The following is a 27,869-nucleotide window of genomic DNA, read 5'->3' as shown; positions in this document are numbered from 1 at the left end:
AGGAGCTTCCTTTATTATTATTATTTTTAATGTTTATTTATTTTTGAAAGAGGGGAAAGGCAGAGAGAGAGTGAGACACAGAATCTGAAGCAGGTTCCAGGCTCCAGGCTGTCAGCACAGAGCCCATGAACTGTAAGATCATAACCTGAACTGAAGTCGAACACTTAACCGACTGAGCCACCCAGGCGCCCCAGAGAGGGGCTTACTTTGATGCTGATGAGGTTTGATACAGATCTGCTCACTTGCTTGAGTCTTTTTATATACCAAGTACCAGGTATGACATTTGTGTTTTTATTTTTTTATCAAGAGGGTTCTTGTATTTTGTAAACTTTTGGTACCACAAATCGAGGACTTGGTATGGTTGATGTGATCAAAGCTGAACATGCTTGGTTACTTTCTATAATCACTGGAAGTAAAAGAAGACTTCTTTACCTTGAGGTTTGCTGGGTCTGGAAAGCATCCCTTTGCAACTACTAGAAGACGGTCATTGAAAGAACTCTGCTTATGCTCTGAGAAAAATCTAATATTCTTCTCCAATAAAGCTATTTTCAAAAGAGGGCTACCCTCCATCCTTTACAACATCTGGTCTCCATCCCAGCCATTGTGGCCACAGCTAATTGGCTTTTCACAAATGCAGTGAAAAATGACAATTGTCCTCTTTCCCCAATTGGGATTGCTTTTGTAATTGTTAGACTACAATCCAGTCTGTAAGAACATGCTCATGCTGAATTTCTTCCCTTGCTCCCACCCTCTGGTATCACCAGTGATGAGAATGTGGCTTTTAGTGCATTTTCCTTTCTCTCAGAGTGAAGATATTGTAATTTCATCATTTGCTCTCACCGCTTACAATTGACTGAAGTCAGTATATTTTATTGTGCAATTTTTGTTATTTAAAAAAAAATGTTTTTTTCAAAAGTACCCCAACAACAGAGTCATGACATTCTTCTAAAATAATGTTGAAGCCAAGGCAAGAAAAGTTTATTATTTTGTGGAGATAATATAATTACACTGACTGGTTGCATATATTTTTCTAAGGAGGGAAGCTTATGTGTACTTAACTAGTTAGTATTTAAAGATGTTTATTATGTGATTTCTATTAAACACCTCCATTTAACTGCAAAATTTGTGATAGTATTGACCTTGTCAGTAGCAATAAGGATCGTTATCTTTTTTGAGTGTTTATTATATGTCGAGCACGTAACTCTTACGTAGCCCCTGTGTTGCAAAACTGTAGGAGCACTTTTCCTATAAATTACATACATTATCTCACTTAATCTCATCAGCAACTTGTTTGACAAGAATTAGAATCACATTTTTCAAATTAGAAAATACATAGAAGTATTAATCCACTCATTGCAGGTCAAACAATTGATGAGTTACAAGGAGGCTTTGAATTCAGGTCTAAGTCAGTCTTGTGCCAGTGTATTTTCCTGTGCTCTTACAGCCCTCTCCTGTTAGTACTTTCCTCCCTGTCATGTTTAGATTTCTTGGTCTGCCACTTCCAGTAGGCTCTTGGGAATACCTTCAACCCCATTTCCCATTGGAAACATTTAAGCATGTTAAGGATTCTGCTGTCACAGCTGCTTTTCAATACCTGAACCCTAGATCAGTTCAAGAACTTATCTTTTTCACTCCTACATCATGAATTTTGTGCACAACCACTGAATGTCTAATAAAACAAAACAAAACAAATAATGTCAATATGAGTTTACTTTACCCTTTCAATCTCAACCAGATTCTCAATACATAGGAATTCTTCTATATTTCTAAGTAATTCTCTTTCTTCTTAGGAGATGTTTCAGACTTCCTCAATTTTACTCTGCTTGCAAACTAGCTTCCTCTTCTACCAATAAGGTCAGCAGATAACCTTGGCTCCAATTTTCATATAAATAGAAGCCATCAGATTAGACGTTCCTTAAGTTCTTGCCACCATATCTATAAAGATTTTTGCTTCTGCACTCATTTTTCCTTTCTTCCTCCTTCCCTTCATCATTCCCCCTCTGTTGGAGTTGAGGGGGTGTTCTGTTACTTTCTAAATCAAGTCGCTTCACTGTGCTAAGGATTTTATCCTTTCTCACCTTCTCTGGGAAACTCTCTCAAGTAATTGTCTTTGTACTTTCATTCTCTTTACTTCCCAAATTATCATTTAAACATGTTAAGAACAGTCCTATATATATTTTTTAATTAAAAAAATTAAAGTTTATTTTTGAGAGTGACATAGAGTACAGGCAGGAGAGGGGCAGAGAGAGAGGAAGACACAGAATCTGAAGCAGCCTCCAGGCTCTGATCTGTCAGCACACAGCCTGACGTAGGGCTTGAACCCACGAACTGTGAGATCATGACCTGAGCCGAATTAGGATGCTTAACCAACTGAGCCACCCAGGGGCCCCAAGAACAGTCCTATCTTAAACACACATACACACACAGCAATTAAATGGCTTCCTTTAATCTCAAACACTCCTATAACTATTACAACTGTAGTTTTATTTCTCCCTTCACTGCCAGACGTATTGAGAAAACGTTTATGTTCTAACTTGATTTCCTGATCTCTGAGTCACTTCTCCAGCCCTCATCAGTCCATCTCTTGACCTAAATCTCCACTCTTGCCTTCTTCCTAGGGACGTTTCTCAATTCTGATTTTACTTTATCTCTTCCTAGCATTTGACAAACTGCTGACCATTTCCTTATGTCTTGGGTTCCATAACATCACATTTTCCCCATTATATGCCTCTGTATCAGACCATTTCTTCTCATTTTATGGACTCTTCCCTCTCCCCATTCTTTACATGTAGATGCTCTTCACAATGATGTCCTTAACACTTTACACCTCTGCTTTATATACTTTCAATGAGCCATCAGTTAAACTCCCATGACTAATTTTCACTGTATGCGGACTATTCTCAATCTCCATCTTCGCTCCATATCTCTATCTTGTGCTTCGTGTTGAGGTATTGTAAGCGTCATAATTGCAAAATGTTGAAATTTGAACACACAATCTTCATCAAACCTGTATTTCCTCTTGCATTCTCTAGCTCAGTGAATGAATGAGAAGACCATCCACCTAATAGTCTAAGCCAGACACCCTGGGATCATTTGTCCATTTGTCTCACAGTTATTCCCATCCCTTTATGGCTGTTTCCACTCACAATAAATAGTGTCAATTGTTTAATCCCATCACCATTTAACATTTGTTAACATTTAACATTTATCATGTTTATGAATTCTCACTGCCACTTTTTCTACTTTTTCTTTTTTCTCTCATAACTACCACCCTCTTCTTTCTTTCTTTCTTTCTTTCTTTCTTTCTTTCTTTCTTTCGAGAGATAACGTGCAAGTGGGGCAGGGTGGCAGAGGGAGGGAAAGAGAGGGAATCCCAACTAGACTCCACAATGTCAGCATGAAGCCCATTGCAGGGCTCAAATTCACAAACCATGAGATCGTGACCTGAATTGAAATCAAGAGTCAGATACTTAACCAACTGAGCCACCCAGGTGCCCAGCCACCCTCATTTCTTATTGTAATTATTGCCACAGTGTCTTAAACAGTGTCCTGAACTTCACTTTTACTTGCTGAAGTTATTACCCACAATGGCTCTCAGAATGACTTTTAAAACCGAAAATATAACTATGTCACTTTTAAGCTTAAAATTCATTGGTCTTGAAACAAAATCCAAACTTTTTATTATGGCCACTGTGCTCTGTTTCAGTGGTTCCCTACTTATGTCTGATCATTCCCCATTCCTTTCTCTATGCACTTTGGAACCCGCCATGGAGAGGTTTCAGTTCCCCAAGCACACATACAGCCTTGTGCTGATTCTGCGCCTTCTACATGAGCTGTTCTCTCTGCATATGGTGCATTCCCCCAACCCACTTCTCCCTCCATGGTTCTTCTATTTCCCATTCTCAGACTGGGCACTTATTTCTTCTCAGCCTTCCTTGGGTTCTAAGACATAGAGAACTGCTCAAAGTCATAGCAATACTGCCTTATAATTACCTGGGTTTTTTTTGCCTTTATCTTATTTGAATTGTATTCTTTATGGTTTATAAGCCTTGTGAGGGTGGAAAATATGTCAATTTCATTCATCATTAAATTCCCAGCACTTAGAACAGTGCCAAGCACAAAAAATGCTTAATAAATATTTCTTGAAAGAATTAATAAAATAAGCTATGTTCTGTAATAAAATTACAATTAAAAGGAACATTTAATCCCATTGGAGGATTAAAACATAAAGTGTTTTATATACATGATAACATGCATTCTTAGAAACAACTCTCTGAATAGGAGAGACTGTTGTTTTACACAAGAGGATTGAGACTTAAAAAATGTTCAGTGACTTGCCTAAGGTAAAAAAGAAAGGGATTAAAAAATAATAACTAGAACTCCTGATGTCTGGTTCAGTGTTACTTTTGCTGTATCACACTGGCTGAAATTCTGAAAGTACAAAATTTGCATACGTTGTTGTATTAGAGAAGTTTATATGATGCACAAAACTAGTACGGCCAACTAATCAGTAGTAACTAACATTAAGACAAGACTAATAGTTACCATTTATTGAATGTTTGCTATGTTACTTGCTAGTTGTCCTCTACTAGATGTTAGCTTAACTATTTGAACAGAATGACTATCTCAACTCACTAAGATGCCATATGCAAATGTATTTGTGTATAATGAGGAGAAAACAGACAACACACACTTCACTTCTGCAGAATATAAAACATCTAGTATTTGGGTTAGCTAATTTCTGACTATTCTTTGAGCCTCATTGTAATTCATCTGTAGTCTTACGGTGGAAGAATGCTCATGCTGTGGAAATATTGCCAGATCTCTATGGTTTTATAGTTTAATCAAGTAACTCTCTTTGAGAGTTGGGAGGTGGTGGTGGATGGGTGGGATGGAGTTACATCTTCAAGTTGTAAAAGTACTATATAGTCGAGGGTTGTCACCCCGAATTACTAGAAGTGGAATTCAAACACATCTTTGAGATTTTTTTCATCTTTTATCCTTGCAGTACTTCACTTGGAAATGGATAATGTAAACTGTTGTTCGGGGAGATATTTATTTGCATAATGAATATTGATACAGTTCTTAAACTGATTGTCTTACAGACTGAGCTTGTAATTCTTACCTTCCTATTCATAGCATGTGTGGGAAGTACATTTTAATAGAAAAGGGACAGTCTGAAGACCATCTTTGTTTCCCATTGGGGCATTTCCAGATTGGATGAAATCTAAGGAGAGCCATCTGTTGAATATTTAGTATTCAGAACGGTAGAACTACTCCTGGCATCTGGTTTTGCCAAGTCCTAGCTAAAAATAAATATTAAATGGAACTTGCTTCCTTTTTCATTGATTTTGAACTCTTTTAGAAGAAGTTGTAAATTCCCAAGGGAAAGAAATGTAGGCATTTAATTTTCATTCTCGTTTTTCAAACATTAGGTTGAATTTTAAGATCAAAAATGCCAAGACATTTCTACTTTCATTTCTGTATTTCTGCACTGCATTTTTTATAAGTTCTTATGAAGTAATGGTTACTAATTCATTGATACTGTATATAGCACACCACTCCCCTCCCCCTCCCTGAACACACTCATCTTTTCCATAGTCATATATTAGGTTGCAATTCTGTGGTGATGTAATAAACTGTTTTGCTGGCTTTGGGGAAAGTATCTTTTCATATTTAACGTGTGACTATTAGTGCAGTGTCTTAGCTACCATCTAGCTTACACAGACCCCTTCAGATATTAAGTAGTGCCTTTATTAATGAAAGTATCCCACCAGATATGAGGTTATATACAAAAATAAGAGACAAACTGAATTAAGGCATTTTTATACAGGTTAACAGATATTACTTAAACTCCTACTGTACAGAATAATAATCCTATATGATGGAGAAAAAATAAGAAGTTTCCATAGAAATTATCTGCTCTTAAGGACCCAAAGGACCGATTTGTTAAAAAAAAAAAATAGGGGTAGAGAACCACAAAATATTTGTATTTGCCTTTTTTAGAATCTACCCAAATACCAGACTCTATATACCTTATTGTTATAACCTTGAAAAATGGTCCCTGATATTGACTAGGGCTTTGAAAGCACAAAATTAAAAGAAAGAGTGGCTCACTCTTTTTTTTTTTTTTTTTTTTTTAAATTTTTTTTCAACGTTTTTTATTTATTTTTTTTGGGACAGGGAGAGACAGAGCATGAACGGGGCAGGGGCAGAGAGAGAGGGAGACACAGAATCGGAAACAGGCTCCAGGCTCCGAGCCATCAGCCCAGAGCCCGACGCGGGGCTCGAACTCACGGACAGCGAGATCGTGACCTGGCTGAAGTCGGACGCTCAACCGACTGCGCCACCCAGGCGCCCCGGCTCACTCTTTATTCATCTTTCTAGGATAGCAAACTAGTGTTTCAAGGAAGAATAAACTAGTTTCATAATTGGCTCTGGTTTTGCCTGGCAAAACATTGCATCAAGACTGTTTGTTCTTGTATTATTGAGGGGAGGTTCTTTACACAAAAGAATGTCATAGGCTGCACCCTGGCTAATCTTTAACAATAGGATGAGAGGCAAAACACTTGTCCTGACAATATGGCATTGTGAAAAATACTTGGCTTATGTTTATGCCAAAACTAAAAATGCTTTCCTCTTTATGAAATAAAGAAATCTCTTATTCCTCAGAAGAAATGTTTTTGATAAATGCCAAGGATAAAGAAAGCAGAAGGAAATTGGGAAGAAAATGAGGGAAACAATTGTAGTTGAGCATGATTGTGTGGTAAACAATGATCAGCTGTTGGCACTCAGGGGGTCTGGCAATGGCAGTTTAGTTAATTCTAGAAGTGCAGAGGTATGCACTCTTCTGATTTCTCCAAGAGTCAGGGTAAATGAATAGGCTGTTAAGTGGTGAATTCCATTGTTGAATTGAATACTGAAAAAGTATGTTTAGGTTTTAGATACACATGGATATTTTATTCTAAATTATTGCATGTTACCATAACTATTTTTTAACGATTTTAAAATGCATGCAAGCCATATAATTGTGTAATGCTTGAATACACGGTGGGAGGGGGGGGGGCAAAAAATAGAGACACAAAGCACTAGAGAAAGTTTTAACAAATCAATTAGCAAAACAATGTGAAATTATTATAACCTAAATGCAAAACTTGTTTTTAGGAGCAGAAACAACTTTCATGTTGTGTATTATATTTAGATAAGGAGTGAAAATGGTGTCTTTGTTCCTTGGGGTCTGCCTTCTTTGTTGGAGAAAATATTTTCATTCTGTGCAGTTAATTATAGTATATCAAGTCAAGATAAAACTGAAAAGAAACAATGGTGAAAACATTAGGGGGGAAATGGCACAAAGAAGGAAAGAACAGAAATGGCAGTATCCAGATGAAACTAATAAGTGAAATTCAGTGATTCTGCTAGAATAGACATATTTATTTGGGGTTCAGAGTTAGGCTTTTTCACTGTAGGTTATGTCCTCCTTTATGCTGTGGGAGCACATTCATTTCATCCCAAATTCATCACATGTCATTGCTACTTATATTTTAGGTGACATTGCCTTCCTGAGGTAATGCAATGTCTAGGATTCAATAATCTGTCTCTTAAAAATTAGACCATACCTCCTTTAAATAGTTTAAGACATTACCAAAAGGATTAGTAGAAATTAGTCCTTGTCAGAGTAACTTCAGCCATTTCATTAGTCCATCAACAGTGTCTTGAGCACCTATCCCTCAACATGTGGCCTTCCTGTTCAGGGAAGAATATCTTAGAATCTGTCCCTGGCCCCCTAGCCAAGCTGCCTGCTTTTCCCACTCGGTGGTGGACTCCCCTGAGGTAGTGTTCTGCCAAACAAATCTGGCTTTTCTTGCTCCCACTACTCTGACTTCAGAGAAAAGGATATGGTTTTTACTAATCTGTCTTAAGTATGAAATAAGCCCTTCTCCTCCTTCTTCTTCTTCTTCTTCTTCTTCTTCTTCTTCTTCTTCTTCTTCTTCTTCTTCTTCTTCTTCTTCTTCTTCTTCTTCTTCTCTCCCCCTCCTCTTCCTCCTCTCCCCTCCTCCTCCTCCCTCTCCCTCTCCCTCTCCTCTCTCTCCCTCTCCCTCTTCCTCTCCCCTTTCCCCTCCCCCTCCCCCCTCCCCCCTCCCCCCTCTCCTCTCCTTCTCCTTCTCCTTCTTCCTCTTCTTCTTCTTTTTTTTTTTTTTAATTTTTTTTCCAATGTTTTTTATTTATTTTTGGGACAGAGAGAGACAGAGCATGAACGGGGGAGGGGCAGAGAGAGAGAGGGAGACACAGAATCGGAAACAGGCTCCAGGCTCCGAGCCATCAGCCCAGAGCCTGACACGGGGCTCGAACTCACAGACCGCGAGATCGTGACCTGGCTGAAGTCGGACGCTTAACCGACTGCGCCACCCAGGCGCCCCCTTCCTCTTCTTCTTCTTCTCCGTGGAACCTACCCTTTAAGTCTCTAAGAAAGCCTTTTATGGATAATAGAAGTACAATATGGAAAAGACCTTACTAGTACTATTATGAGGGGCTACTTTCTGGCCACCCAAAGCCAAACCCCTTTTCACAAAGTCTCTTACAGGCTGCCTTTTACTCTGCTCATAATCCACTTCATGCCTAAGTTTAGGAACATGTATCTCCTCTAAGGAGAACACCCTCAATCAAATGACCATTCTCCACATTGCAGGCCTTCCTGAAAAACATTCTTCCCTGTCCCCGTGTCAGCATCTTCAAAGGACTCTACATGCTCTGTCCTTTGCTGAAGTTCTTCCTAGTAAAATATATAACTGCTCTCTTGAGAGGAAACCCATCAGCAGCTTCATCCTCAGATAAAAGAAAACAGTAGTCTGGAAGGAGTACATCTCTCTAGTTCTGAATTATTCAGTATGAGGCAGTAGAGAATGTAAGAACTTGGGATGTTAAGTAAGAAATACAGATTTGAATTCATCTCCACTGCTCACTACCTATAAGCCTATGTTTCCTCATCTATAGAATGGTATTATTATTCATTCCATACAGGAATGAATATATATATAAAACATTTTGTCTGAGCTAGGCATAAGTTTTCATTGACTGTTAGCAAATTTAGGTGAATAAAATCTCTGTGTATGAACTCACAGAACAGTTTATGAATCTCTAAATAAACCAGGTCCTGACCCTCATCACAATCTCTCCTGGAGGGTCTTGCTGCTATTCTGTCCACTTCTGCTCTCCATTTTCTACAAATACCTGCCCAAAGAATAACTACACATGAATAGTCACTTACTTCTGGAGAAAGAGAAACAAGTTGACACTTTTCCCCAAGGAAACATCAAAGCTTGACAAGATAAAAATTTAAAACTCTTAAGGTAAGACTGATTTCTCAGATATATCCTTAGATAATGACATGTGTTTTATCAAAACTAACCTTATTTGCATTGAGGTAACTTCCTTATTTGCAGACTTATTGGAGAACTCAGCATATTTGTTTTATCTTTGTGTTGCAAAAAGAAAAAAACAAAAATACCAACAAAACAAAACTAAAATTTGATGCAAAATTTACCCCAGAGTAGGGGAACCTGGGTGGCTCAGTCGGTTAAGCATCCAACTCTTGATTTCAGCTCAGGTCATGATCTCATGGCTTGTGAGCTCAAGCCCCATGTGTGGCTCTGCATTGACAGTGTGTGGAGCCTGCTTGGGATTCTCTCTCCCATTGCTCTCTGCCCTTCCTCCACTTGCGCTCTCTCCCTCTCTCAAAATAAATAAACTTAAAAAAAAAAAAAAAAGAATTTATCCCAGTGTAAGAAATGGAATGCCAAGGAGAAAGTACTTGTTATACCTTTTATATGATTTATTTTCCATTTCATGACCATTAGTGTTGAAAAAAAATAATATAGCATTAATCACTTCACTCTATGACATCTATCAAAAAGGTTTATTTGGCCATATACCATTGTATCAAAAAGCCCAGAAGCATTGGATTTTTATTATGGTAGATACTGTTAATTTCACTTGTATTTTTTTTTTTTTTTTGAGAGAGAGAAAGAGAGAGAGCAGGGGAGGGGCAGAGGGAGAAGGAGAGAGAGAATCTTAAGCAGGCTCCATGCCCAGTACAGAGCTCCACACTTGGCTACATATCATGACCTGAGATGAAATCAAAAGTTGGCCATTTAACCAGCTGAGCCACCTAGGTGCTCCTCAGTTGTATTTTCTAAAAATTAGTACTTCAATCCACACTATTATGCAGAATTCAGTTGTTCCTTTGCATATCATTAAATTGCAATGTTCCTTAAAAGGGAAATTTAGAATAAGATCACCGTGGGAGGAAGTGCAAGATTATGTGATAGCAGATGGGACTAAGTACATAGAAAGTAACAGTCAGCTGCCCCCCAAATTTGAAGATAAGACATTCATTGAAAATGAAGTTATAGAGTATTAAATATAGAAGGTAAGATCAGGATTCGTATAAGAAACCCACCTGAATCAATGTTCTGTGAATGATGGGTCTAAAATCACAGAAACAATATATCACAAGCAGGGAGAGTTCCATGGCATTAAATCTTGAATGTTTGATTACATAATGCATCTGAAACTTAATTCTAATGCTAGGATGACAAATAAATTTCATTGAAAATGGCAATTACAATTAAATGATAGTGACTGCCTCAGCTGCTTGCTGCTTTGACAGAGTCTAAGACTAAGTCCAGATTTATCAGAAAAGACTGTAATTAACATCCGATATGCTGTAGTGTCAAGGAATGGCAGCAGACCATTTGCTGATCCTTTTGGTACCCTGTCTTATAAAGGTTATGGTCACAAACTCTAGGAGAACAGTAAGATATTTTAAGGCAATTATAAAATGAAGTTTTGATTTGGTTCTAGTGCTAAAAACTGAGAGTGCCATCACTGTCCCTGTGATTGAGATGGATTCTACACGATGGCATAACTAGATGGCACTAGCTACTGATGTGATCTATCTAATTACCATGGGTCCTGAAATCTGATTTTAATACTGATTATAATCAGTATTCTGAACATCTTTTATTCCCCATATTGGTTTAGTCAGTGGGAAAGACCATACTGATCAAGTATGTATAAGTATTTCATTTGTTTGGTGCTCGTATTTCTCATTATAAATTAATAGGTAGGAGATCTATTATCAGTTGGTTTATGCATTAGTGTCTTGAGAGTTTGCTTCGCCAGAGTCCTTCCAATTGAGTAAACCATGCTGTTATATCTGGTTGTGTGACAAAATCATGATGGTCTAGGAAACTGAGGACCTAAACTGGGAGTGTCCAGTCTAAATCATCTCTGCAAGGCCTCCCCAAGTGTCCAGCCAGTGTCACTGCAATATAATATCTTTATAATATAATAGAATATCCTTATAAAATTCTAAAATCAAAAGAAGCTCATTAACTGTGTACCCATTTTTATAAAGCACATGTTTGATAAATTATGTTATTACTATATAAGTCATGGTATTTGTTGAGAGTTCAGAATACTGGCATCAATAGGGGAAACATCTATGTGTATACAAACTCGTTATTATATGCATATGTACATATGATTATGCAAACATAAATTAATCTCATAATCTTGCTTTCTCAGTTATAAAAGTTTTAAGGTATACTTTTCCCAGTCTTTTAGTAACGTAAATCCCCTCATCATAAGAAACATGGGATCTACTTTAGTAATATTATGTAATATCTAATAAAAGAAATTACTAAAATAAAACTGTCCCCCAAATAGTGCTTCATTATCTTATTACTCATACCAGTTCTCTAAATCTGTTACAACCCCTAAGGATGCCATATATGCCCGTGAACTTTGAAGACTGGTTGATGACAAATGAAGACATTATAGCCCATTTTAAATGGACTGGCCCTATAAAAGATACATGTTTACTGCCAGTGATTAATTTCAACCAGAATAAAGTAGACATGATCATGATTTTTTTTTTCTCCTGAAATGCTTAATAGGCTTACAGAAATTTTCAAAATGTGCAATTCCTAGGGAAGGTAATGGCTAATTGCACTGTGTTAATTAAATTACAATTTTGTGAACCAGTTAGAAAGGACTGTACATATTATGAACAATAGTACAGGACCTTACTATTGCCTAACACAAAGTTTCAGGAAAGAAAATGCTTACTTTTAGGCTTCATACATTTGTAAATATTGCAGACTTGAGGAAATAAATCATAGTATATCATAGATAAAAAAAAAAAAAGTATGTCTTTCAAATTACAGTGCTTCTGTGAAATACCCTTATTTGAGTCAATAGATACCTTTTATTTCTGCACAAAGAAACTATCCTTTTGTAGGTAGAATTTTGAGATATGCATAAACTTACAACTACACCTCTGATGCATTGATTAAAATGGCCACTTCTGTTTACCAACTGGTTTGAACAGCATTTTCCTAGAAGTGGTTCTTTGTTTAGGTGTCATGTGACCACTGCCTTAAGTTGTAATCGCAACATACAACTGGATTAATAATGTGTCTTCTGAAAAACAAAGACTCTCAGAAAACAAAGAACTGGGCCTTTGGCAGATAACATTACTGTAGAGCAAAGCCAATCTGGTAACACTAAGAGTTAGACATTTTTTCGTTTTCAGCTTTGAGCAGGAGTCAGTGGACTTCTGAATAATAGCTAACATGAGTAACAGAGGCTATAGATTTGCATAAGCCATTTAGGACGTAATCAAGATTTTTACTATTGTCTTTTAAAACCAAAATCTAATAAATATGTCAAATCCATCTCTCCTGCAGTGCTTGAAAGCTTTACAAGCTATGAAGCACTTCACAAACTTTATTCTTATTTAATTGCACTGTAAATTAGCATAAATCAATGAAGATGTGATTAGTCTTTTATGTTTAGGATTGAGTATCATGAACACACATACACAAAGATACCATAGCCCACTTACATGTGTATTACTAGTGAGTCTATTCAGAGATACCTTTTGTCTTTTTAGCAATGTTCTCCTTCCTGTGATGCCATTTAGCTCTCGGTAGAGTTCTTCAGAAATTGCACATTTGATACATTCTATCTAGACAATAAAATGATTTCCATAAACTTAAACTTTTTAAAGCAGACCATATGAAATACAATAAAGTCTCATTCACTTAAATCCTCATGATCTAGTTTGATGACATGCTAATTAAAAAGAACAAATACACAATTAGGATATGACAGCTATTGAAAACCAGGCTTGTCTCTCCTAGATTATTTGAAAGAGTAAAGTAAATATACACATTATTTTAAGATACTTCGAGAACAAAATTATTGTGTTACACCATACAATTATTTAAGCAACTCTCAAAGGAAAAATCAGACTATGTAATGGAGACTACAGTGTAGTGTTCTGGGTGTGTATGTAATTTTTAAAAACTGTATCATGGGATCTGAGGCATTGTAAAAATGTGTATTTAGAAGCCAGCTTATTCCAAATAAAGTGGGGAATATAGTGACATATAGTTTTTTCCTTGGTATCTCCCACAGTATAATCATACAATAATATGTGAAGTTTGATCATGTGCTATTAAATAATGTGCAATTCTAAATCTACATTGTTTAATATCATAGATTATGACATTAGGGGGAAAATGATTGATAGCTCCTAAACAATGGCCACCATCTGAACAATTTATTTCCCCCTCTTCCCCCCTCCTTTTTTTTTTCTTGCTATTTCCCAATGCTGCTTTTTTATTCTTTTTTTCTTTAATTTTAATTCCAGTATAGTTAACATACAGTGATATATTTCAGGTGTACAATATAATGTATTCAACAATTCTATACAACATCTGGTGCTAATCGCAAGAAGTAAGGTCCTTAATCCCATCACCTGTTTCATCCACCTCCACCCACATCCTCTCTGTTAACTTGATTTGTTCTCTGTAGTTAAGAGTCTGTTTTTTATACCCTTTGTTCATTTGTTTTGTTTCTTAAATTCCACATAGGAGTGAAATCATATGGTATTTGTCTTTCTCTGATTCATTTTGCTCAACGTTACACTTTCGAGTTCCATCCATGTTGTCACAAATAACAAGATTTCGTTCTTGTTTATGGCTGAATAATATTCCATTGTATATGTGTATCACATCTTCTTATCCATTCATCTATCGATGGATGTTTGGGCAGCTTCCATAGTTTGGCTGTTGTAAATAATGCTACTATAAACATCAGGGTACATGTATCCCTTTGAATTAGTATTTTTGTATTCTTTTTCTTTAAATGTTTATTTTTGAGAGAGAGAGACAGAGAGAGACAGAGCAAGAGAGAGCTAGTGGAGAAGGGGGACAGAGAGAGAAGGAGAGAGAGGATCCCAAGCAGGCTCCAAGCTGTCAGTGGGGAGCCCAGTGCAGGGCTCAAACTAATGAGTTGTGAGATCATGACCTAAGCCGAAACCGAGAGTCAGACCCTTAACCAACCAAGCCACCTGGGCACCCCAGTATTTTTGTATTCTTTAGGTAAATACCCAGTAATGCAATTACTGGATCATAGAGTAATTCTATTTTTAACTTTTTGAGGAGTCTCCATACTGTTTTATATAGTGGCCTGCAGCAATTTGCATTCCCACCAGCAGTGCACAAGGATTCTTTTTTTCCACATTCTCATCAACACGTGTTGTTTCTTGCCCTTCTCTCTTTTTTTGAAATCTTAAATAGGCTTCATGCCCAGCCCAACATGGGCCTTAAGCTCATGGCTCTGAGATCAAGACTGATCAAGAGTTGGCAGACGCTTAACTGACTGAGCCACCCAAGTGCCCCTTGCCCCTTTCCTTTTTAATCATCATTTTCTCCTACTTCATCAAAGCTCTTTTTTATTTCTCTCATTTTATTTTTGCAACTCCTTCCCCAAGAAAACAATACTGTATTATTAGGTGTTAGTATCCATATATTGAGAAATTTAAAAGAACCTCTCTTCTTTCCCATTCTTTTCCTTATATCTTTTTTTTCTGTCTCTTTTCTTAATTTAGTTGGCATGAGAGCTCATTGTTCTTGCCAACTTAGATGGGAGTTCCAATTTATAAGCAGATTTATGTCAACATTGATCAGAAGGAGAAAAAAAAGGCTAATTAGGCAAGCTGGTACCTACTTTTATTTTCTTCCTTTTCTCATGAAATGAACCTAAGTTTTTTGATGTGTCAGTGGAACCAAAACCATGTTCTAAGTGAAGGCTCTCCATGTTGCAAATACTGTAGGTATAGAATGTGGGTAGGCAAGAGAATGCTGAACAGCAAATGAATTGTTTGGAACTAATAGATTCTTCCAGCAGACGCTTTAATAGTAATACCTGTGAATAATACTTATTGTGACTGATCTGTACTACAGTTTAAAGTGTTACCATTACTGAAGTTCTATAAAAATGAAGTAATTTCAGTGTCTACATTTCCTAACTTAACATACTCTATGGACATTTCATACATTTTATGTTTCTTTTATCTTTTTTTACTTTATTTCACTGGTTATTTTTTATGAGAAGCTGAGTGAATAATATAATTTATATAAAACGTCATCATAATTTAATATAATGTTGCATTCATAACTAGTACTAGTGCTTGAAATATAAGTGAATCAGGTTTTAGAAGAGAACTAATGATAATTTGTAATTTTGCTTCTGGTAAAGGAAGAATATCAAGAAGGTAGATACGTATTTCTTCTATGTTAGCATGACTGAGACTGGGGCGAATAAAGGAAAGGTATTCATTCAACAAACATTTCTTGAGCACATACTAGCATGAGCAGTGTGAAAAAAATTATGAGCAAGTCTGAAAAGATTCCTCAATTCATTTATATTTGGGTAACTAAATAAGCAAATAAGCAAAAAATAAAGAAGTGAAATAGCTGTACATTTTGTCAGGTATTATTACAGAAGCATACTGTATGGTGTGGCAGAGATCTTGAGGGGATCTACTCTTCCTTGAGACATTGAGGAGGAGACACTGAAGCTGAGATCTTAAGCACCTACATTTTTAAGCTACTGCAGTAACATTATCTCTCTCCTCAAATCCTGACATGCTAAGACCCTAAATAATTGAACTAAGCCAGTGATTCAAAGTGGCATTTTAATTTAAATAAAATAATTTGTGGTTACATACTATTGCAACTTACTGGTTTTATGATTTAGGACAAGTTACTTAAACTTTGTAAAATAGGAAAAATAATGCCAACTTCAGTGGATTTTTATAAGGATGCAATTATTTCTTCCTCTCAAAGATACTCCTTTTTTGCCATATTCTGTTTATTCCCACTCTCCATTTTCTACTTCTCTACTCAGCTAAGGTCTTGAGCAGCTCTGTAGTTGCTGATGTTAATTTCTCTCATTTCATCCTTTCTCAAAACCACTACAGCCAGGCTTCATCCCTCACCACTAACACTGTCCTGTTGAGGTTAGTTATGACTTCCACGTTAAATTCAAAGGTAAATTTGTAGTCATCATTGTATTGATCTATGAGTGTCACTTAACATCATCAAGTCATTTGCTTTTCTCTCTGGTTCCTGTCCACTTAGCTTCTAGACCCCATGAGTCTGTATTTCCTCAGTACTGTTCTTTATTACTATTTTTTCATTTATGCCTTCTTTATTTTTTTCTTTCTTTGCTCCTTTCCTCCTTCTTTCCTTCCTTCTTTTTCCTTCCCTCCCTCTCTCTCTCCCTCCCTCCCTCCCTTCCTTCCTTCCTTCCTTCCTTCCTTCCTTCCTTCCTTCCTACTTATGCCTTTTTTAGTGGTGCCTCCTCAGTTACCCGGGACTGAGACCTCTTCCCTCTTCTGTCTGCATGCACTGCAGACCTAAAGAGAACTGATACATGAATAACAAACACCTAAACACATATGTTCAGCCCAGACTTCTCTTTGAACCTCCAAACCATATTCTACTACTTCCTTGGCATCCCAATGTGAAGTCTAAAAAGACATCACATGAATGATGGTATGCACAATTACTGACCTTTTCCCTGGCTGTGAACCTTCCTCTCCTACACTTTTTCATGTCAGTATTAATGGACCTTCCATCACTTCATTGCTCAAGTAGAAACCTTGGAGTCATCCTTGAAGTCTCTCCAGGACCAGCTTCTCAAGAGTGTAACCATTGCAGTCATGCAGGGTTCCACACTCAGAGAGGCTCTGTGCTTGGTTTGATGTTCTGCTATCTCTGTATTAAAATGCTTACTTTTTTTTTTCAACAAAACCTTACAGTTTCATTTTTCTCTGAGCCCCACAATGGCTGTCCTGCTCCTCTCTCTTACACTCTATACTCAACCTGTACATCTGCTATCATCTCTTGCTGAGTTAACATATCTTGACAGCATCCTAACTGGTCTTCCTGCCTCAAGGTTTGTCCCCCCCTTTAGTCTGTTTTCCACACAGCAGCCAGAGTGATGTTGTGTGTGTATTACATGTATTTTATATTATAATATATGTATAATGTGTGTGCATTATATGACTGTGTATTACATGTGTGTATTATATCATTGTATTATATCATTCTCCTGTTTAAAATCATTTAATGACTGATAGTTTCCAATTTAATTCAGAGTAAATGCAGTTAGCAAAAAGCCCTACATGATCTGATCACCCATAACTGTTGACTTCATTTGCCATTACCCTACCCCCAGTCTACCCCATTCTATAAATTATCCACCTCGGGGGTTTTGCATTGCTCTTTCTGCATCCTGGAAGGGCCCCTACATACCCATATGGTGCACTCTGTCATCTACATAAAAACTTAGCTCAGATATCTTCAGGAAAGTCTTCCATGATCACTATATTTAAGTTGCAATCCCTGAACCCCTCAGAATCCTTTTTCACCCTGTACTTTTTTTATCCTTTTGCAGTATTGATCACCAAATAATATAACATATTTATTTATTTATTTATTTATTTATTTATTTATTTATTTAAGATGTCTCTGTCTCTACTACTACATTGTAGGAGTTATGAGAGCAAGAACTTTGTCTGCTTTTTCACTGCTGATCCTCAGCATTGTAAAGTAAGGAGTTAGCACATAGTAGGTATCAGTAATAGCTTTAAATTAATGACATTAAATGAGGCAATGTACATAAAGGGCATGCTATATAATACAATAATACATAATAATAAATAAGTATAATTTAATATATATGTTTTTTAATTTAATTTTTTTTATTTTTTTAAATTTACATCCAAATTAGTCAGCTTATAGTACAAGAATAATTTCAGGAGTAGATTCCTTAATGCCCCTTACCCATTTAGCCCATCTCCCCCTCCCACAACCCCTCCAGTAACCCTCTGTTTGTTCTCCATATTTAAGAGTCTCTTCTGTTTTGTCCCCTTCCCTGTTTTTATATTATTTTTGTTTCCCTTCCCTTATGTTCATCTGTTTTGTCTCTTCAAGTCCTCATATGAGTGAAGTCATATGATTTTTGTCTTTCTCTGACTGACTAATCTCACTTAGCAAAATACCCTCCAGTTCCATCCATATAGTTGCAAATGGCAAGATTTCATTCTTTTTGATTGCAGAGTAATACTCCATTGTATGTATATACCACATCTTCTTTATCCATTCATCCATTGATGGGCATTTGGGCTTTTTTCCATACTTTGGCTATTGTTGATAGTGCTGCTGTAAACAAGGGGGTGCATATGTCCCTTTGAAGCAGCACACTTGTATCCCTTGGATAAACACCTAGTAGTGCAATTGCTGGGTTGTAGGGTAGTTCTATTATTAGTTTTTGAGGAATTTCCATACTGTTTTCCAGACTGGCTGCAAGAGCTTGCATTCCCACCAACAATGCAAAAGAGATCCTCTTTCTCCACCTCCTCACCTACATCTGTTGCCTGAGTTGTGAATGTTAGCCATTCTGACAGGTGTGAGGTGGTATCTCATTGTGGTTTTGATTAGTATTTTCCTGATGAGTGATGTTGAGAATTTTTTCATGTGTGGGTTGGCCATCTGGATGTCTTCTTTGGAGAAGTGTCTATTCATGTCTTTTGCCCATTTCTTCACTGGATTATTTGTTTTAAGGGTGTTGTGTTTGGTAAGTTCTTTATAGATTTTGGATACTAACCCATTATCTGATATGTCATTTGCAAATATCTTCTCCCATTCTGTCAGTTGCCTTTTAGTTTTGCTGATTGTTTTCTTCGCTGTGCAGAAGATTTTTATTTTGATGAGGTCCCAATAGTTCTTTTTTGCTTTTGTTTCCCTTGCCTCTGGAGATGTGTTGAGTAAGAGGGTGCTGTGGCCAAGATGAAAGAGGTTTTTGCCTGCTCACTCCTCGATTTTGATGGCTTCCTGTCTTACATTGAGGTCTTTCATCCATTTTGAGTTTATTTTTGTATCTGGTGTAAGAAAGTGGTCCAGGTTCATTCTTCTGCATGTCGCTGTCCAGTTTTCCCAGCAACACTTTCTAAAGAGACTGTCTTTATTCCATTGGATATTCTTTCCTGCTTTGTCAAAGATTAGTTGGCCATACATTTGTGGGTCCGTTTCTGGGTTCTCTGTTCTGTTCCATTGATCTGAGTGTCTGTTTTGTGCCAGTACCATAATGTCTTGATGATTACAGCTTTGTAGTATAGCTTGAAGACTGGGACTGTGATGCCTCCTGCTTTGGTTTTCATTTTCAAGATGGCTTTGGCTATTCGGGGTCTTTTCTGGTTCTCTACAAATTTTAGGATTATTTGTTCTAGCTCTGTGAAGAATGCTGGTGTTATTTTGATAGGGATTGCATTGAATATGTAGATTGCTTTGGGTAGTATTGACATTTTGGCAATATTTGTTCTTCCTAGCCAGGTGCATGGAATCTTTTTCTATTTTTTTGTGTCTTCAATTTCTTTCATAAGCTTTCTATAGTTTTCAATGTATAGATATTTCACCTCTTTGGTTAGATTTATTCCTAGATATTTTATGGTTTTTGGTGCAATTGTAAATGGGATCGATTCCTTGATTTCTCTTTCTGTTGCTTCATTGTTGGCATATAGGAATGCAACCAATTTCTGTGTGATTTTATATCCTGCAACTTTGCTGAATTCATGGATCAGTTCTAGCAGTTTTTTGGTGGAATCTTTGGGATTTTCCATATAGAATATCATGTCATCTGTGAAGAGTGAAAGTTTGACCTCCTCCTGGCCGATTTGGATGCTGTTTATTTCTTTGTGTTGTCTGATTGCAGAGGCTAAGACTTCCAATACTATGTTGAATAACAGTGGAGACATTGGACATCCCTGTCTTGTTCCTGACCTTAGGAGGAAAACTCTCAGTTTTTCCCCGTTGAGGATGATATTAGCGTTGGGTTTTGATATATGGCTTTTATGATCTCGAGGTATGCTCCTTCTATCCCTAATTTCTTGAGGGTTTTTATTAAGAAAGGATGCTATATTTTGTCAAATGCTTTCTCTGCATCCATTGAGAGGATTGGATGGTTCTTGTCCTTTCTTTTATTGATGTGATGAATCACATTGATTGTTCTGCAGATATTGAACCAGCCCTGCCTGCATCCAAGTATAAATCCCACTTGGTTGTGGTGAATAATTTTTTTAAGGCATTGTTGGGTCTGGTTGGCTAATATCTTGTTGAGGATTTTTGCAGCTGTGTTCATCAGAGAAATTGGTCTATAGTTCTCCTTTTTAGTGGGGTCTATGTCCTGTTTTGAAATCAAGGTAACACTGGCTTCCTAGAAAGAGTTTGGAAGTTTTCCTTCCATTTCTATTTTTTGGAACAGCTTCGAGAGAATAGGTGTTAACTCTTCCTTAAATGTTTGGTAGTATTCCTCTGGAAAGCCATCTGGCCCTGGGCCCTTGTTTTTTGGCAGATTTTTGATTACTAATTCGATTTCCTTCCTGGTTATGGGTGTTGTCAAATTTTCCTTTTCTTCCTGTTTCAGTTTTGGTAGTGTATATATTTCTAGCAATTTGTCCATTTTCCCAAATTGCCCATTTTATTGGCATATAATTCCTCATAATATTCTCTTATCATTTTTTATTTCTGCTGTGTTGGTCGTGATCTCTCCTCTTTCATTTTGATTTTATTTATTTGGGTCCTTTCCTTTTTCTTTTTGATCAAACTGGCTAGTGGTTTATGAATTTTGTTAATTCTTTCAAAGAACCAACCAGCTTCTGGTGTCATTGTTCTGTTCTGTGATAGCATTAATTTTGGCTCTAATCTTTATTATTTCCTGTCTTCTGCTCATTTTGGGTTTCATTTGCTCTTCCTTTTCCACCTCCTTAAGGCATAAGGTTAGGTGGTATATCTGAGATCTTTCTTCTTTTTTTTTCCTCAGAGTCTTTTTTTTTTTAATTTTTTATATGAAAATTTTGACAAATTGTTTTCCATACAACACCCAGTGCTCATCCCAACAGATGCCCTCCTCAATGCCCATTACCCACTTTCCCCTCCCTCCCACCCCCATCAACCCTCAGTTTATTCTCAGTTTTTAAGAGTCTCTTATGGTTTGGCTCCCTCCCTCTCTAATTTCTTTTTCCCCTTCCCCTCTCCCATGGTCTTCTGTTAAGTGTCTAAGGATCCACGTAAGAGTGAAAACATATGGTATCTGTCTTTCTCTCTATGACTTATTTTACTTAGCATAACAGTCTCCAGTTCCATCCTCGTTGCTACAAAAGGCCATATTTCATTCTTTCTCATTGCCAAGTAGCATTCCATTGTGTATATAAACCACAACTTCTTTATCCACTCATCAGTTGATGAACATTTAGGCTCTTTCCATAATTTGGCTATTGCTGAAAGTGCTGCTATAAACACTGGGGTACAAGTGCCCCTATGCATCAGCACTCCTGTATCCCTTGGGTAAATTCCTAGCAGTGCTGTTGCTGGGTCATAGGGTAGATCTATTTTCAGTTTTTTTGAGGAACCTCCACATTGTTTTCCAGAGTGGCTGCACCCGTTTGCATTCCCATCAACAGTGCAAAAGGGTTCCTGTTTCTCCTCATCCTCTCCACAGCATCTGTAGTCTCCTGATTTGTTCATTTAAGCCACTCCGACTGGCATGAGGTAGTATCTCAGTGTGGTTTTGATTTGTATTTCCTTGATGAGGAGTGACATTGAGCATCTTTTCATGTGCCTGTTGGCCATCTGGATGTATTCTTTAGAGAAGTGTCTATTCATGTTTTCTGCCCATTTCTTCACCAGATTATTTGTTTTTCAGGTATGGAGTTTGGTGAGTCCTTTATAGATTTTGGATACTAGCCCTTTGTCTGAAATGTCTTTTGCAAATATCTTTTCCCATTCCTTCGGTTGCCTTTTTAGTTTCGTTGATGGTTTCCTTTGCAGTGCAGAAGCATTTTACCTTCATGAGGTCCTAGTAGTTCATCTTTGCTTTTAATTCGCTTGCCTTTGGAGATGTGTCAAGTAAGAAATTTCTGCAGCTGAGGTCAGAGAGGTTTTTTCCTCCTTTCTCCTCTAGGGTTTTGATGGTTTCCTGTCTCACATTCAGATCCTTTATCCATTTTGAGTTTATTTTTGTGAATGGTGTAAGAAAGTGGTCTAGTTTCATTCTTCTGCATGTTGCTGTCCAGTTCTCCCAGCACCATTTGTTAAAGAGACTGTCTTTTATCCATTGGATATTCTTTCCTGCTTTGGAAAAGATTAGTTGGCCATACTTTTGTGGGTACAATTCTGGAGTCTCTATTCTATTCCATTGGTCTATGTGTCTGCTTTTGTGTCTTTCTTCCTTCTTTAGGAAGGCCTAGATTGCTATATACTTTCCTCTTATGATCGCCTTTGCTGCATCCCAGAGGTTTGGGTTGTGTTGTTATCATCTTCATTGACTTCCATATACTTTTTAATTTCCTCTTTAACCTCTTGGTTAGCCCATTCATTCTTTAGTAGAATGTTCTTCAGTCTCCAAGTATTTGTTACCTTTCCAAATTTTTTCTTGTGGTTGATTTCAAGTTTCATAGTGTTGTGGTCTGAAAATATGCATGGTATGATCTTGATCTTTTTGTACTTATTTAGGGCTGATTTGTGTCCCAGTATATGGTCTATTCTGGAGAACGTTCCATGTGCACTGGAGAAGGATGTATATTCTGCTGCTTTATGATGAAATGTTCTGAATATATCTGTTAAGTCCATCCGGTCCAGTGTGTCATTCAAAGCCATTGTTTCCCTGTTGATTTTTTGATTAGATGATCTGTCCATTGCTGTGAGTGGGGTGTTGAAGTCTCTTACCAGTATGGTATTATTATCGATGAGTTTCTTTATGTTTGTGATTAATTGATTTATATAATGGGTGCCACCATATTTGGAACATAAATATGTACAATTGTTATGTCTTCTTGGTGGATAGACCCTTTATTAGGATGCAATGCCCTTCTTGATCTCTTGGTACAGTCTTTATTTTAAAGTCTAGATTGTCTGATATAAGTATGGCTACTCCGGCTTTCTTTTGTTGACCATTAGCATGACAGATGGTTCTCCATCCCCTTATTTTCAATCTGAGGGTGTCTTTAGCTCTGAAGTAGGTCTCTTGTAAACAGCATATAGATGGATCTTGTTTTCCTATCCATTCTATTACCCTATGTCTTTTGATTGGAGCATTGAGTCCATTGACATTTAGAGTGAGTACTGAAAGATATGAATTTATTGCCATTATAATGCTTGTAGTGTTGGTGTTTCTGGTGGTGTTCTCTGATCCTTTCTAGTCTTTGTTGCTTTTGGTCTTTTTTGTGTGTCTTTTCTCCCCTCACAGAGCCCCCCTTAAAACTTCTTGCAGGACTGGTTTAGTGGTCACAAACTCCTTTAATTTTTGTTTGTCTGGGAAACTTTTAATCTCTCCATCTATTTTGAGTGACAGCCTTGCTAGATGAAGAATTCTTGGCTGTGTTTCTGATTCAGCAGGTTGAATATATCCTGCCACTCCTTTCTGGCCTGCCAAGTTTCTGTGGATAGGTCTGCTGCAACCTGATCTGTCTTCCCTTGTAGGTTAGGGACTTCTTTTCCCTTGTTGCTTTCATGATTCTCTCCTTGCCTGAGTATTTTGTGAATTTGACTATGGTATGCCTTGTTGATGGTCAGTTTTGTTGAATCTAGTGAGGGACCTCTGTGCTTCCTGGATTTTGATGTCTGTGTCTTTCCCCAGGTTAGGAAAGTTTTCCGCTATGATTTGTTCACATAACCCTTCTACCCCTATTTCTCTCTCTTCCTTTTCTGGGACCCCTATGATTCTGATGTTGTTCCTTTTTAATGAGTCACTGATTTCTCTAATTCTTAAATTGTGCTCTTTTGCCTCAATCTCCCTCTTTTTTTCTGCTTCATTATTCTCCATAAGTTTGTCCTCTATATCACTGATCCTGTGTTCTGCCTCATGCATTCTTTCCGCGTGGCATCCATCCGTGATTGCAGCTCAGTTATAGCAATTTTTATTTCATTCTCTTTTTTACTTCTTTTATCTCTGCAGAAAGATCTATTTTCGACTCCAGCTAGTATTCTTTATTTTTTTAAATGTTTATTTATTTCTGAGACACAGAGAGACAGAACATGAGTAGGGGAGGGGCAGAGAGAGGAGACACAGAATCCGAAGCAGGCTCCAGGCTCTGAGCTGTCAGTACTGAGCCCGACGCGGGGCTTGAACTCACAGACCACGAGATTATGACCTGAGCCAAAGTCGGACCCTCAACCAACTGAGCCACCCAGGCGCCCTTCCAGCTAGTTTTCTTATTATTGTGATCCTAAATTCTGGTACAGACATCTTGCTTGTATCTGTGTTGGTTAAATCTCTGGCTGTCATTTCTTTGTTCTCTTTCCTTTGGGGTGAATTCCTTCGTTTTGTCATTTTGAAGGATGAAAGGAATTAATGAGGTAGAAAAATTAAAATTAAAAACAATTAAAATTATAAAAATAGTAAAATTAAACAAATAAACACACACACACACACACACACACACACACACAAAATCAAATAAATGGTGCTAGATCCTAGGTGTGTTTTGGTCTAGGTGTTGAAAGTGGTTTGACATATTACAGAAAAAAAGGGGAGGGGGAAGGAAATCATTCGAGAATTTGAAAAAAATGAATACACTGAAGTAGACTTAAAATTAGATGATGGGAGTAAAATAGAATTTGAAAAAAATTACACAAAAGTAAAGAATATGGTAGAAAAAACTGAAGAAAAATATTTTAATAAAAATTAAAAATAAAAATGAATTTTTCTCTTCCTGTATTCAAGAAAAAGAAACGAAAAAAAGAGAAAAAAAGGAAATCGTTTGAAAATTTGAAAAAGTGAATACACTGTAGTCGAGTTACATACAATGATGGAAGTAAAATAGAATTTGAAACAATTTACATAAAAGCAAAAAATATGGCAAAAAATAAAAATATTTTCAATAGAAATTTAAAATAAAAAATGAAGTTTTTCTTTTAATGCATTCAAGAAAAAGAATAAAAAGGGAAAGAAAAAAAGGAAATCATTGAAAATTTGAAAAAGTGAATACACTGAAGTAGACTAAAATAAAATGATGGAAGTAAAATAGAATTTTAAAAAATTTACACAAAAATCAAAAATATACTAAAAAATTAATGAAAATATTTTTTGTAAAAATTGAAAATAAAAATGAATTTTTCTTTCTGTATTCAAGAAAAAGAAGTGAAAAAGAGAAAAAAAAGGAAAGAAAATTGAATAGATGGAGCTGCTAACAGAGTTAAATAGGACTGAAATTACTTCGTTTTCCCTAGAAGTCAGACCATGAAGCACTTTATAGTCCATAAACTAAGCAGGCAGTGAGACTTGTGTTCTTGAAGAGTGAGCCAGTTGGGCGGGGCTCAGTGTAAAGGCTCTGTTCTCCACTAGATGGCGCTGCTAGCCTACTGTGGTGGATTGTTGTGGCATTCGTAGGTGCGTATGCGCATGCGCGGGAGCAGTGAAAATGGTGTCACCCAGCTACCCAGTCTCTAGTATGGAATTCTGTTCTGTCCAATCAGTAATTGCCCACCCGTCCTCTGTCTTCAGCCTTCATCCACTTTCTGCTTCTTCACTGGCCGTGATCAAGCCCCAGGTAGTACCTCTCTCCTGAGTTTTGTCGCAGATGCGGCTGTTTTCCCTGGCCCCTTACTTCTGAAGGACTGTGGCTTTGACCCTTTCTGCCCCTCTGCGGGAGGGTCTCACTGAGCAATGGCCGGATGTGGGCTGCACCCAGGAAAGTTCGTGAGACCATGCTGCTGCAGGTGCCCCGAGATTGCATCCAGGTGCCAGCCCGCCCCAAAAAAGTTCCTGAGACAGTGTAGCAGCAGCATTTAAGGGATTATGGAAAATCACAACACACATCAGGCACCAGGCTTCACCCTTAATGACTTTGTTCCAGCACCAGCTAATGTGGCCTCTCTCTGGGATCTGCTGGGACCAGGTGGTTTCAACAGTCTTTACCAAATGTCCTTCCGGCAGTGGAACTGTTTCTCCCTGTGTGGCCGAGAACCTCCCAGACCCCACTCTGTGCCTGGGGATTCGCCCTTTCCACCAGAGCACTGCTAGGTATTGAGCTGCAGAGTTTCAGTCTCTGTACTCCTCTTGTTTACAGTCTTAATGGAATGCAAACCCTCTCCTTTCTCCTTTCTCCATTTTTAGTTTAGTCCCTACGGCTGTTTCCGATTTTCCACTTTCTTTCCAGCTGCTTTTGGGGAGGGGTGCTTTTCCCACATTGTCCCCCGTCTGCATCCTCTCTCCGCCCGCAAAAGCACCTCCCTTCCCGCAGCTTCTCGCTCCCCAAGTTTACTTCTCCATGCTGCGTACCTGCTGAATTCTGTGGTTCAGGTTGTGCAGATTGTTGCGTTAATCCGCCAATCAGTTTTGTAGGTGTGCAGGATGGTATAATGTTGCTCTGGCTGCATTTCATGGACACGAAACACAGAAAAAACTTCCATGCTGTTCTCCACATCTACATTCTAAAAACCAGCTAATTTAATATATGTAAAAAATAAATCCAAGTTTAAAATTAAATGAGATCAATCTATTTTGGTAATTATGGAGTCTAGTGTCCATGACACTGCCCTATGTGGGAAAACCAAGTCTCAAAGATTTTAAGTGCTTATTTAACTGATATTGGTCATTCAATGCAGACAGTCTGTTCTTGACCTCTTCCCCCAGGGATCCTTTCAACATCAGATTAGCTTTCTGAGCATTCACAATCCCTTGCATCTGATTCTACTTGAATTGTTAATCATGCCACAGCTTGCATTTTACTGACACTGGATTTGTGGCATGACACTAGTAAGATGTTTACATTGTTTACAGAATTGTCAGCAAAATATAAACAATTCAAATAACCTAATTTTAATTTGTTTTTAACACTGATATAACAAAAAATACTGTGTAAAGTATTTTAAATAACATTTTAAGTATAACCACTCTTTATGGTATGCCATTTGAGGGATTATCTCATTAATCCTCTTAGCGATTCTATAAGGTATAATTATCCCTCTACTAAAGGTAGGAAAGTGATACTTAGGCAAGTTCAGTGACTTTCCTGTGATTATTTAAATAGTAAATAAAATCTGAACTTACAACCATGCTACTTTACTCCTTGCATTTTAACACTAAACAAAATAGATCCCATCCACTTTAAGATGCAAATTTCCTACTAAAAGTCTTTTTTAAATGTGTGCATGTATAATTTGTTTTAATCATGAATGAGCCAAATTCATGTGACCTAAAGTTTGAAAACAGGCTTGCTGTATCTCAAATCTCAATGATTTTTATGTATTTTTTTTTCCATTGAGTCTTTGCTATAGAGCTCTCACTCAAGAAACCAGGAAGATTTTGCTTTATTTTTATATGTCATTCCAAGATTTCAAACAGTTCTAGCTATCACCTTTTGAGTGTGATGAGTCACAATTCCATTATAGACTTATTTTTAGTTTGTCATTATCATTTCACTTGAGAGCTGTGATTCCCTCAAATTCTTGAAC

General features: G+C 37.3%; 1 protein-coding gene across 2 annotated transcripts in view; it reads left to right on the top strand.

Annotated features, from left to right (window-relative positions):
- The window catches only part of MDGA2 (MAM domain containing glycosylphosphatidylinositol anchor 2), an 875,114-nt gene that overhangs the window by 305,875 nt on the left and 541,370 nt on the right, over positions 1 to 27,869 (top strand). The window lies entirely within an intron of this gene.

The sequence above is a fragment of the Neofelis nebulosa genome, chromosome 7, assembly GCF_028018385.1.
Source record: "Neofelis nebulosa isolate mNeoNeb1 chromosome 7, mNeoNeb1.pri, whole genome shotgun sequence".
Lineage (NCBI taxonomy): Eukaryota > Metazoa > Chordata > Mammalia > Carnivora > Felidae > Neofelis > Neofelis nebulosa.
The sequence above is the reverse complement of the archived record's forward strand: the minus strand, read 5'-3'. Positions and strand labels throughout refer to the sequence as shown.